The sequence below is a fragment of the Theobroma cacao genome, chromosome 2 (genome assembly GCF_000208745.1).
Source record: "Theobroma cacao cultivar B97-61/B2 chromosome 2, Criollo_cocoa_genome_V2, whole genome shotgun sequence".
Lineage (NCBI taxonomy): Eukaryota > Viridiplantae > Streptophyta > Magnoliopsida > Malvales > Malvaceae > Theobroma > Theobroma cacao.
Window position 1 is genome coordinate 20,138,124 of NC_030851.1, and position 11,226 is coordinate 20,149,349.

The 11,226-nt window shown below is 33.0% G+C and overlaps 1 long non-coding RNA gene across 1 annotated transcript; it reads right to left on the reverse strand.

Moving 5' to 3' along the window:
• LOC108660770 lies at window positions 579–10,978 on the reverse strand. Its single transcript, XR_001926448.1, has 5 exons — window positions 10,867–10,978; window positions 10,612–10,716; window positions 9,094–9,146; window positions 8,717–8,831; window positions 579–1,511 (listed from the first exon to the last, which is right to left on the reverse strand). It is a non-coding gene; the product is annotated as an uncharacterized LOC108660770 (long non-coding RNA).

Consider the following 11,226-nt stretch of genomic DNA (forward strand, 5'->3'; position numbering starts at 1 on the left):
TGGATTGTAAAGTGGATTACTCATGTGGGATTTACATGAGGGGTTTAAAGAGCTAAAACAATTGCATGGTTTTGAGAAAACGAATGCATCATGATTTCAATAAACATTCCTTATGATATGCTTGTTCCCTTCCTTGTTCATTCACTGAGTATTGTACTCACGTTTATAAAAATTCATGTTTTCAGATAGGTGACTGGTGGACCCTAGATCGAGGAGTCCCCGTAGTGCATCTCGTGGGTATGTGGCTGGCATTCGATAGTAATCCCTTTTATTGTAAATGTCTCCGCTGGAAGTCTTGGGTCCTTTTGTATTGTGAAAACAATATAACAATATGAATAGTGTATGCAATGTAAATTGCTAAATACATGACTGGTATAGTGCATGTATTATATTATCGATAATGCCATTGTGTTTTGGATATGTTCACACCCGAGAAAAGGTGTGTGGGTATGCATGATATGATAAATTTGTTATGCAAAGGTAAATGGATAGGCTTGCTTGGGCTTAGTGAGCTATCCTCATTGAGCTCATGCGCCGGTCATTGCTCGAGAAATTGGGTCGTGACAATTATCTCACAAGCTACAAAAGGACTTTGCCAACTATTAGTACCAAAAGATTCAAGAGTTTTAGTTAGAACAGTTACCTGAGAGGTTAATGCCGAAAAAGCATTTACATCATGAATTCCAGTTACTCTCCTATGCATTACTTGCTCTGTTGGCCACCGGTAGTTGTTTATAGCCATCTCCTCCAACAAATCGTATGCTTCATCAATCGATTTAGCCATCAAAGCTCCTCCCATTGCGGCATCAATGGTGGCTCGAACATGCCCACTAAAACCATTGTAGAAGTTTGCACCTAAAGCCACTTTGGAAGCCTATGATGAGGACACTGTCGAAGTAATTCTTTGTATCTTTCCCAAGCCTCATACAACGATTCAAAATCTTGCTGCATGAATGAGTGATGTCATTTCGCATATTTACTGTCGTAGCCGGAGGGAAGAATTTGGCAAGAAATTTCTGAGCAAGATCATCCCATGTTGTTATGGAGCTAGTAAAGAGTGCATTTAGCCACACCTTAGCTTCATCCCTCAATGAGAAGGGAAAAAGCCTCAATTGAATTGTGTCATTTGTGACACCATTGTGCTTGAACGTGTCACAAATCTCCAAGAAGTTTGATATATGGCCATTTGGATCATCACTTGGAAGACCCCAAAACTGAACCGATGTTTGAATCATGGTGATGATAGCTGGCTTGATTTCAAAATTGTTTGCTTGAATAGCTAACCTTCGAATGCTCGATGGAATTCCATGTACCAAAGGAACAGCATAATCCCTTAAGCAATGATTGTTAGCTACTACACACTCTTGGATTTGTTGTTCACCCTATTGATCAACCATTGTATTTACTGGAGTAAACATCTTGTTGAAGTCTGCGAAATGTTTGGTCAATTTCTGGATCACACAGGATAGTTTCCAAGTTGTTTGCTCTTCTCATACAACAGCTAAACACAACTGCAAAACAAAAATAAACTTAAATTAAGACTAATCCATAAAATTTTAATATTAGCAAATAACGATGAAAACACAATCCCCAACAACAATGCCAAAAACTTGTTGTCGATTTTGCACATGCAAGTATACATATTGAACAAGTAATATAGTGATGAAGTAAAGTATCATTCCCATGGGGATTTGTTCCTAAATTTTTACTGAGTACTAAAATCTTATAACAAATTAATTAAAATCTTATAACAAATTAATCTTATTTAAGTAATCGAAATTTGCAAAAAATTAATTAAAACCATATTAAAATAAACACTAAATTAACTAACAAACTAACTAAGTTGAGAAAAGTAGTATATTAAAGACCTAGGATTATGGGTTCATTCAACATTTCATCTGATACCAGCTTTTCTTGTTATTTATCTTTCCTGGGTGGTTTTACTAACCTAGAACTCAAAATTATGGACAAGTCTCCATCGAGTTGCTTGTGCAAATACCTAACTTAATTAGTTCACTATATGTCTATAGGAATCAATTAAATTAAGTTCATTAAGCAAGTGTCCTAATGTGGCTATGTATGGCAATTAGCTTATGTCTACCCAAATCGTGAATCATATCACCTAAGTGACGTGAACATACACTATTCAAACCTTAATCCAATCTAAAATCTCTCTGTCGAGTCTCAATTAGATTCACAAATCAGTTAATTGTTGGCTAAGCAATCAAAAGCATTAAAAACATATTTGAATAAGCAAAACTACACCCATTCATGATAAATAAAAGAGAAACAAATATTCAAACTACATGTTGAAATCCACCTCAATCCTAGAAGGATAATTTAGCTCATAATAACTAATCAAAACAACATCCAAAGAAATTTAGCCATGAATCCATGTCAAAGAAAATAAACGAAACACAAAAGTAGAGAAAAAAACTAAAAGAAAATAAAAGAAACACAAAAGTAGGGAAAAAAACTAAGTGTTGAAGCTTCACAATCTCAATTCTCTTTCAAATTCTCTTGTTTTCTTGCTTTGTTATTGGCTCCAAATCTCCAGAATAGTTGGTTGTTGCCTCCCCCTTAAAACCTTTGAAAAAGGTCCCTTAAATAGGATCCAAGTAACCTAATTTCCAAAATCCCATCAAATTTTTATTTTTGGAAGATCGCCTAATGCCGCAACCTTGATTTCTTTGCACTGTGGCACTGGATTTTTGCTATAGTAGTGCTGCAATGCTACTTCTCCAACACTACAGCACTGAGCTCTTGGGAAAATTGTATGGTGAGCTTCATTTCGCCAGCACTGCAGTAGTCTATCAACTTCGAACATGATTTTCACTTGATCTTGTCTGAACTAAGAAATGTGGTAAACATAAAAGTTGTATTCTTGTCTCTTATCTGTCAAATGGCTTAAGAATCATGTAAATTGGACTCTGGATTGAAAGATATACTGCAAATACTGCATTATGTTTAGTCCATGCATACTACTGCAGTGCTCTAAATTAGACAAATATTTTGACCATGATCCAATCCGAACTTGGTAAAGTAGTAAACATAAATTTGTTAGCCCTTCTTCTTAGAAGTCTAGAGGTCTAAGAATCACTTCATTTGGAGTTCTGTAGATAAAGATACGGTCAAAATACCACAACATATACAAATGAAAGAACCACCATACTTCACGAATTTTCATTAAATGAGCATTTTTCAACAAATTTCTTACAAAAGTAATAAGAAAAATTACCAATACTACTCTTAAAGTAATTTAAAACAAAAAAACATAAAATTTAATTAAAATAACTTAAATTAACTACTCAATTAAATAATCAAACTTAAACTAGAAAAAGACTTAAAATACTACGATTCAAACCTAAAATCTCAAAGATCTAACTACTTAAGCCCCCAAAATGTGTCAAAATAACTCTATATAATAGAGTTATCAACTAGGCAAATTGATAATCAAAAAAGTTGTATCCCTTCCTCTTATATTTCTAATGGTCCAAAAATCATATCAATTGGACTTTTGTAGCAAGAGTTATGCCCAAAATACCAAAGCATGTTTAGTAAAAATGTACACCTAGCCATCCTTACGCAATTCACTTTCTTAAATCTTTATGCACTTGAGAACCTTTAAAACAAACATTAAATCAATAATGGCTCAAATTAGGACTTTTAACATAAAAATGAGCTAAAATTACTCTAATTAAAGTAGTTCAACATGCACTAAACTTAATAACGAAAAGCATAAAAACTAACTAAAATTACTTAAAAACACAAGGACTTAGCTATTTTTAATAATCAAAATGTGGAAAAATAACTCTATATCATAGAGTTATCAATACCCTAGCTGAATTATAGATTTCAATTATCTTTAAGAAATAAGGTTGCCTTACATAGAAACTTTAAGCAATTAGGATGGTTTGAATATTTGAGCTTAAATAGGAATTAGTATGTGCAACTAGCATGAATTTTTTATCATAGGTTTAGTATTGATGGAAGTGACGAGGTATCCCATTGTGAAAAGTTCATCACCTATATCATGGGCCAAAAGATCACCATCGCTGCTCCCATCCTTGGACAAATCCTTAAGTTAGACGAATCTGGAGCTATAAGTCATGTTCAAACAAACCTAAGAGAAGAAGTCCTATTTCGAGAAACCTTTAATTATCTTGCATCTACTGCCAAAGGCACTACGAATGCGATCATGTTACCTTTCTTTTATTACATTCTTCATTTGATTGTGGCCTGGACCATTAAACCAATAGGCATTAAATACTCATTGGTCAAAAGTCAGGAAATGTCATTGATGCACCACACTAAGAGAAACACCAAAATCAATCTCTCAAAATTCATATTCTTTAATATGATGAAAGTTATTACTGGTGCTAGGAAGCAATTAATTTATGTCATGGTGATTAATCAAATCATTGACTTTCATGGTCAAAATACTAATGTGACCCTCCTACCTTTCACCCAATACACATTACCATCAATAGTCATATAATCAGAAAATTAGGCTATGAACTTAGAGGTGATCAATGGGTTCCAAAAAGGCATGCACTAAAGGAAAGTGATAAGGGAGAAAAAGAGGAAGAAAGGGGGTGGAAAAGAAGAAGAAAGCGAAAATGAGGAAAAAGCTTATGAACAACTAGCTACAGCAAGTGATGCCCATAACATCCCTACTTTTAAGCGAACATTGAATGGTCTTATGAATTATATGGCAAACATGGAGATTCATCTAATAGCTAGGATAAAATCATCGCACATTTCGTTGTTGGATAGGATTTATGCTCTCAACACATGAGTCGTCACTTTGCAAAATGATTTCTACTCCGCTATGGATTCATCATCATTTTCGCCTCCTAGACCACCATCATCATCATGAGCTCATGGGATACATGTTACATTTTTTGCTTTGAAAAGTCTTTAGTTGGATGGCTAGTACATTTACATAACATTTGCATTTTCATTTGTCTTTGGTAATGACACTTGGGTTCCTTGTTTTGTTAATTGTGGATGGTTAATGTTTTGTTTAGTTGGATGGTTGATGTTTTGACAACCTTGTGCTTCTTCTCATTAGTCCATTATCCCTTACTTTCCTTTGCTAAGTATGTATACATATTCTCTTTGGTTAATGACTTCCAGCATATTGTTACTTGAAAATGTTGGTATATTGGTGATGTGGCTATCGATGTGGCTAATATTGGTATGAAGTTCCTAATATCTAAGCTTTTAAATTGATTTTGCTATTTGAAAATGCCATTCTTTTTTATATAACGAAAAGAGGAGAATAATTTCAAGAAATTTGTCAAACCTTATAGTTCTCAAGCATAATGTTTTTAAACCTAACATTGAGATTTTTTAACTCAAATATTTTTCAAACTCAATAGAAAGCAAGGGAGTGTTTCTATAAAGACCTCAATAATTTTTAAAACATCCAAACAAAACATTCAAACTCTTAGATTTAGAGGGAACTTTACTTCAAATTTGCAAATTTACTCATTATTTTTGTCATATCTTAAAAGGGAGATTGTTAGCTTTAAAATTGGTCATGTTTTGAAATGTCTAAAACAAATGATCAAAAATTGCGAACATAAGACTTTAAAATGCTTCAAAAACCTCTTGAATGATAAAATGAAAATGGTTAAGTGTTTGAACAAAGTAAAGCTCAAAAATGGCTAAAAAACAAGTGTTTAAGCTGTAAGTATTGAGACCTTCTCTTGAAGTTTCAATACTTTGCTAATAGAAACTAATATACTAAAATGCTCAATCAAAAGTATCGAGACTTATGTAGTAAGTCTTGAGAATTTTCAACTTGAGAGCAAAAATTGAGCTTCAAGTGCAAAAGTATCGAGAGTTAATTCATAAGTCTTGAGACTTTTCAACCTAAGATCAAAAATTGATACAAGAGCAAAAGTATTGAGACACAAGGAAATTTCAAAAGTATATAAACCTAATAAAAAAGTCTCAATCAAGTCTTTTCAACTCAAGAGCAAAATTGAGCTTTAAAGGCAAAAGTATCAAGACTTTGTTCATAAGTCTTGAGACCTTTCAACCCGAGATCAAAAATTGAGTTACAAGGGCAAAAGTATTAAGGCACAAGGAAATTTTAAAAGTATCAAGACCCACTATGGAAGTCTCGATACCTCATTCAAACCAGGAAAACATGGTACCAGGAAAGTATTCATCACTCTATGATATAGAGTTATTTGTTCTTAATTTTAGCTATTAAGTTGCTAGGTTCTTGAGTTTTAGCATAGATTTGAAGTATTTTTAGTTTTTATTTAATTATAGTTAATTATGTTAGGTCAATTGAATTTAGATTATTTTAAGCTAAGTTAGATGTTAAGTTGCTTAAGAAAATCTACTACTGATTAAATTTTGCTTTTGTAGGTGTACTTTGAAAAAATACTTTTAATTAGACTAGGAGAGCACATTCTAAGTGCATACTTCCACTACACATGTTGCGGTTTTCTGAGCATAATTACTAAAAAATTAGGTTTTACCATCAGAAAAATCCGTCAATAATCAGTCAAAACTACCCTATCAATAATAAGTTTCCATCAATATTTTAAAATTCCATTGGTAACATCACCAACTAAAATTTTCGTCGATAAAGTCACCAATCAAAAGTTTTACTGTCATAAATCTGTTGGTAATGTAACAACGACTCTCGTGATCGGTGAAGTCATTGGTAATTTATCGACGAATTTACCTACGAAATTAGCAACTAAAATTTTTTTCATGTTCTATCGATAATGTGTATTATTCAGTCAGTAATGAAACAAATTCCATTGATAATAAAAATAAGATACGTCGATATTAAAAGAATTCCATTGATAATTTCGTTAGTAATAATTAACTTTCCGTAATTTTTTTATTTTGTGTTTCTTGCATTGAATAATAATAATATTAATATATTAAAAGTAATAATTTTGTTCAAAAAATTACTCCAAATATTTTAAAAATTAAAAAAGAAATGTTATCTCAAAATCAATGAAAAACATTAATATAAGGAATCTACAGCACAACGAAAGGGAATTATGATTGTCCATCAGCGAAATCATTAGAAATGGGAGATTGTTGTTGTGACTCAAGGTACAACTACTGTGATGATGAAGACCTACCAACTGGATCTAGAAGCCTCTCAAGGATAACCTTCATGATGAACTTAATATCATGCACGTCAATCTTCAACTCTTTCACATCATGCTTCATTTCTTGGTAACCCTCAGGTTCAAATAATGAAACTCGTGTAGTAGCAATAGAAGGCATCAGACCATAGGTAGACTCAAATGTCACAATTAGGGCAAATAGTGTAGCAAGTCACATCTTGGTGCTAAACTCGTAGATGTGGGTTCGAGCGATTTGCGACCCTCTAATTGACTCTGACCATGCTATAGGATTGAACTCTAGTTGGCATGATGGATCATAACGTACTTTTGCAAAAGAGCAGATGTATAAGATTCTTACAAATAGAAAAGAAAATGACATTATATATTAATGAAATTGTTAAGTAACATATACACATATTCAATAATATAATTAAAATATGTTAACTCATTTCTATTACTTACATTAACAGTCCTCGACTTGTTATCGACAAACTCGTCAGTACTGTGAGACCTTGACCTTTATAGACTCATAGTTAGTAATATACGCGATATCCCTTGTTAGGGGTAATTTCGTCATTTCTTTAGTGAGCCCATAAAAGTAAGATTTTAAACAATATTATGGTCTAAGTAGACCTAAGGTATAAATGAATGATGAAAATATGGGTAAAATGACAAGGAAACAAAAATTTTGATGATTTTCACGATAGGGGCAAAATGGTCATTTTTCACCTTAAGTTAGAATTTTTAAGTTTTCATGAACTCGAGCATTTCTAGACCATTATGGACCTTGTCCTAGAGTCAAAAAAGTAAAAAGATTGCATAAAAGATTGGAGGAGAATAAGCTAATTTGTGGAGGGGCATTTTGGTAATTTAAGTGGAGTGGATAAGCTTGGGCTATAAATGTCTCTTTCTTCTAGCAGCTTCTACATTCTCCAATAGCTCTTCTTCTTCTTCTTCTTCTCTTTCACATTGCTTCCCAATCTCCAGGAAAGCTTAATAAGAAAGCTCCACAACCTTCCTTAAATAGCTCCAAATTTCATGCTTTTGGTGCACCCTTTCCATAAACCCTTGTGCTCTTCCACTCTCTCTCTTTAAAACCCTTGAAAAATCCCACTTCCATACTTTCTCTCACTAGCTAGGTGTTTAGAGAGAGAAAGAGAAAGAAAGCCTCTATAATAGCTTGGAAAAACTATTGGAAAGAATTTTAAAATTTCAAGGCTATCAAGGTGAACATTAAATTAAAGTTGATTTTAAATGTTGAGGGTGGCTAATGATTAGGCTTGTGAATGTTTTACAGTAGGATGTTTATTCATTTTAGAGTGGTTAAGGTAGTGAATATAGATAGCCATTTAAATGGCAATTGAAAGCTAGCTAAGAGATAGCTTTTAGAATTTGTAAGTATGTGGCTTGAATTAATGGTGATGCTAATGTGATGATAGGTTCCAAAGAAGCCACACCATCCCAATTGGACCATTAGTGAAGTTAGAGTCGATTAAAGACTCAACAATACTGGTGAGTGGACTTGCATTTCAAAATTTGTTTTGGGATTGTGAATGCAATTGTACAAACATTTGAAAGATTTTATCCATTTTTCTTTGAAAATGTACCTTGGGAACAAGCCTTTGGTAAAGTGATTTTATATTGTGAAATTGCAAGAACCTCTCCTCGGTCGCTGCCGGTGTCCAAGACTTCTGGAAAAAACCCGCCAAGTCTCGAACAAGCCTGTCTAGAATTTGCTCGTTAATCCACTACATTCAATCACCATATAATATTGATACTTTCATATAAAAAATTGAACCATAAATATAAAAATCAATGCAAACTTTTTCCTTTTGTTCATAAGTATATGCATTAAAATCTATGATCTCCAAATTAATGCTTATATAAAAATTTAGAATTTGTTTACAACTTAATAAATAAAATGCTACGACTTGACATCTAACAGCGGAACGACTAAGAATAAAATGCTAAGAGATGCTTTTACCTATTCACGGTGGACTGAACGCGTCATTGACTACACGCTAGGTTGAACCCTATCTGCAAAAGGGGAAATAAAACGGTGTGAGTCTCATAGACTCAATGGTAATCATCGATTCAGTGAGTAGGGCGTAGATGGGAAACAAGCAAATGGCAGATCAGTTGAATATAAAAATGCAAGATTTTAAAAGCAATTCGTTTCAAACGAGGGTTTGTGCCTTATATAAAAATCGAGAATTTCTTATAAAGTATAAATAATCAAGGTAATAAAATTTTTCGCATCAAAATATATTAATAATCATTTTTGAATCAAATCAATAAAATTTAGAAAGCTCCCGCGAAACCAAATAATATTTAAAATCATGCCCAAATCATAACTCGCCCCATATGCGAGGAATTACAGATTCATTTCACAGATAAACAAATAGAGGAGCTACGAAAAACCGTTTAATTCCTTTTTCACCATGCAAAGAAATATAATTCATAATGTTAAAACTTATTTCAACTCATATAAAACCATTACATTTTTGTCAAAAATAAACAACATGGTTTATGACTTTCTTAAAAACTTGGCTTGTGCCAAAATCATTCTCATACACGATTGTCAGGGATACCTTGGCCTGGGGCTATCCCAACCGAATTTGCCAAGCCTGTTAAAAAGTCATGTACGCATAAATCATATTTTTATTTTAAAAACATAGTCGTTCCTTTGCATTGGCTGAGTTCACCCTCACGTGGTGGTTTGGCTTGAAGTGAACTCTAAAGTTGTACCTCGGGAGTTACCCTACACGCCTCTCCAACCGAGGTAAGAATATAACTAGATTATGTGCCCCTCTAATAGGCTGGTCCACAGAACCCACCCACTACAGCAAGCTAAACCCACCATACAATAAAATTTGCAATAGCATGACATGGCAATTATTTCACAATCCAACCTCTCAAGGCTAAATACACAGTTCATATATTTCAACACAAATACCAATTCAGCCATTCATGCAAATATTGTCATAAGCCATTCAATTCAAAAAACAATTTATAACACAACAAGTAGCAATTTCCAATTACTCTTGGATTTCTTGGTTAAAATGAAATCATCTTTTAAAATAATTCAAATTTGATCTTCAAGGGGATATTTTAAATCTTTCTCAAAATATCGGTCCCCATATCACGTTAAAACTCTCTTTTCGTAAAATGTTCATTGTAAATATTTGCATGATATTTTGTATCAAATAGCATGGTGAATATGTAATAAATTTCATGAATGCACACCACACACAATAAGGCACAATTTCCTTTGATGAAAATCTTTTCGAAAAGCTTGTTTCCCGATTTAAAACACTTTACGTCTAATATATATATATCTATATATATATATATATTTCAAATGATTTCTAAAAATAACTTACACCCACAATTCCTTAAAATTCTATCAACGCATGCTTTCCATAAATTATGCACTTCACGTAAAATATACGTACATGTATATATATATACAGAATTTTTAAAATTGACACCCCCTACTCACCTCATAATAATGGGATATTACCTCACTATTGATTCGTACAAGTATATAATTATTCCTATTTGTCGGTCACATACTTCATTCGGCACGCCTCCACCACAAACTTTCCTAGCAACAATTTAAACTCAGTATACTTAATCACACATTTATATGGGTAGCAACTTAATTAAAAATTCCTTAAGCAACTTGCATATTTTTCATTCAAAATATGCACAATATTAAACTACCCATAAATCTTAAAATATAGCATTAACTTACCATTGGGCCTTTTTCATTTCTTTATGACCTTTGGGCCCTCTCCATGGGCTTCTCCATTTTTCCTATTTGGGTTAAGCCCATTTATTTTTATTTCTTATTGGGCCATGCCCACTTATTTTCTATTAGGTTATGCCCATTTATTTTCTATTTGGGCCATGCCCATTGTTTATTTTCTATTTCTTTTCTTTTCTTTTCTTTTTCTTTCTTTTTCTCTCTTCCACCGTCACTCCCTTCACCACCATGTCTTCCTCTTTTCACCACCGTGGCTTCCTTTCTTCCTTTCCTCTCAAAAACGATCACCAAAAGCCTCATTTTCTCACCCTTTTTACTGTCATTTTCTGCTCTAAAATTAGCAGATTT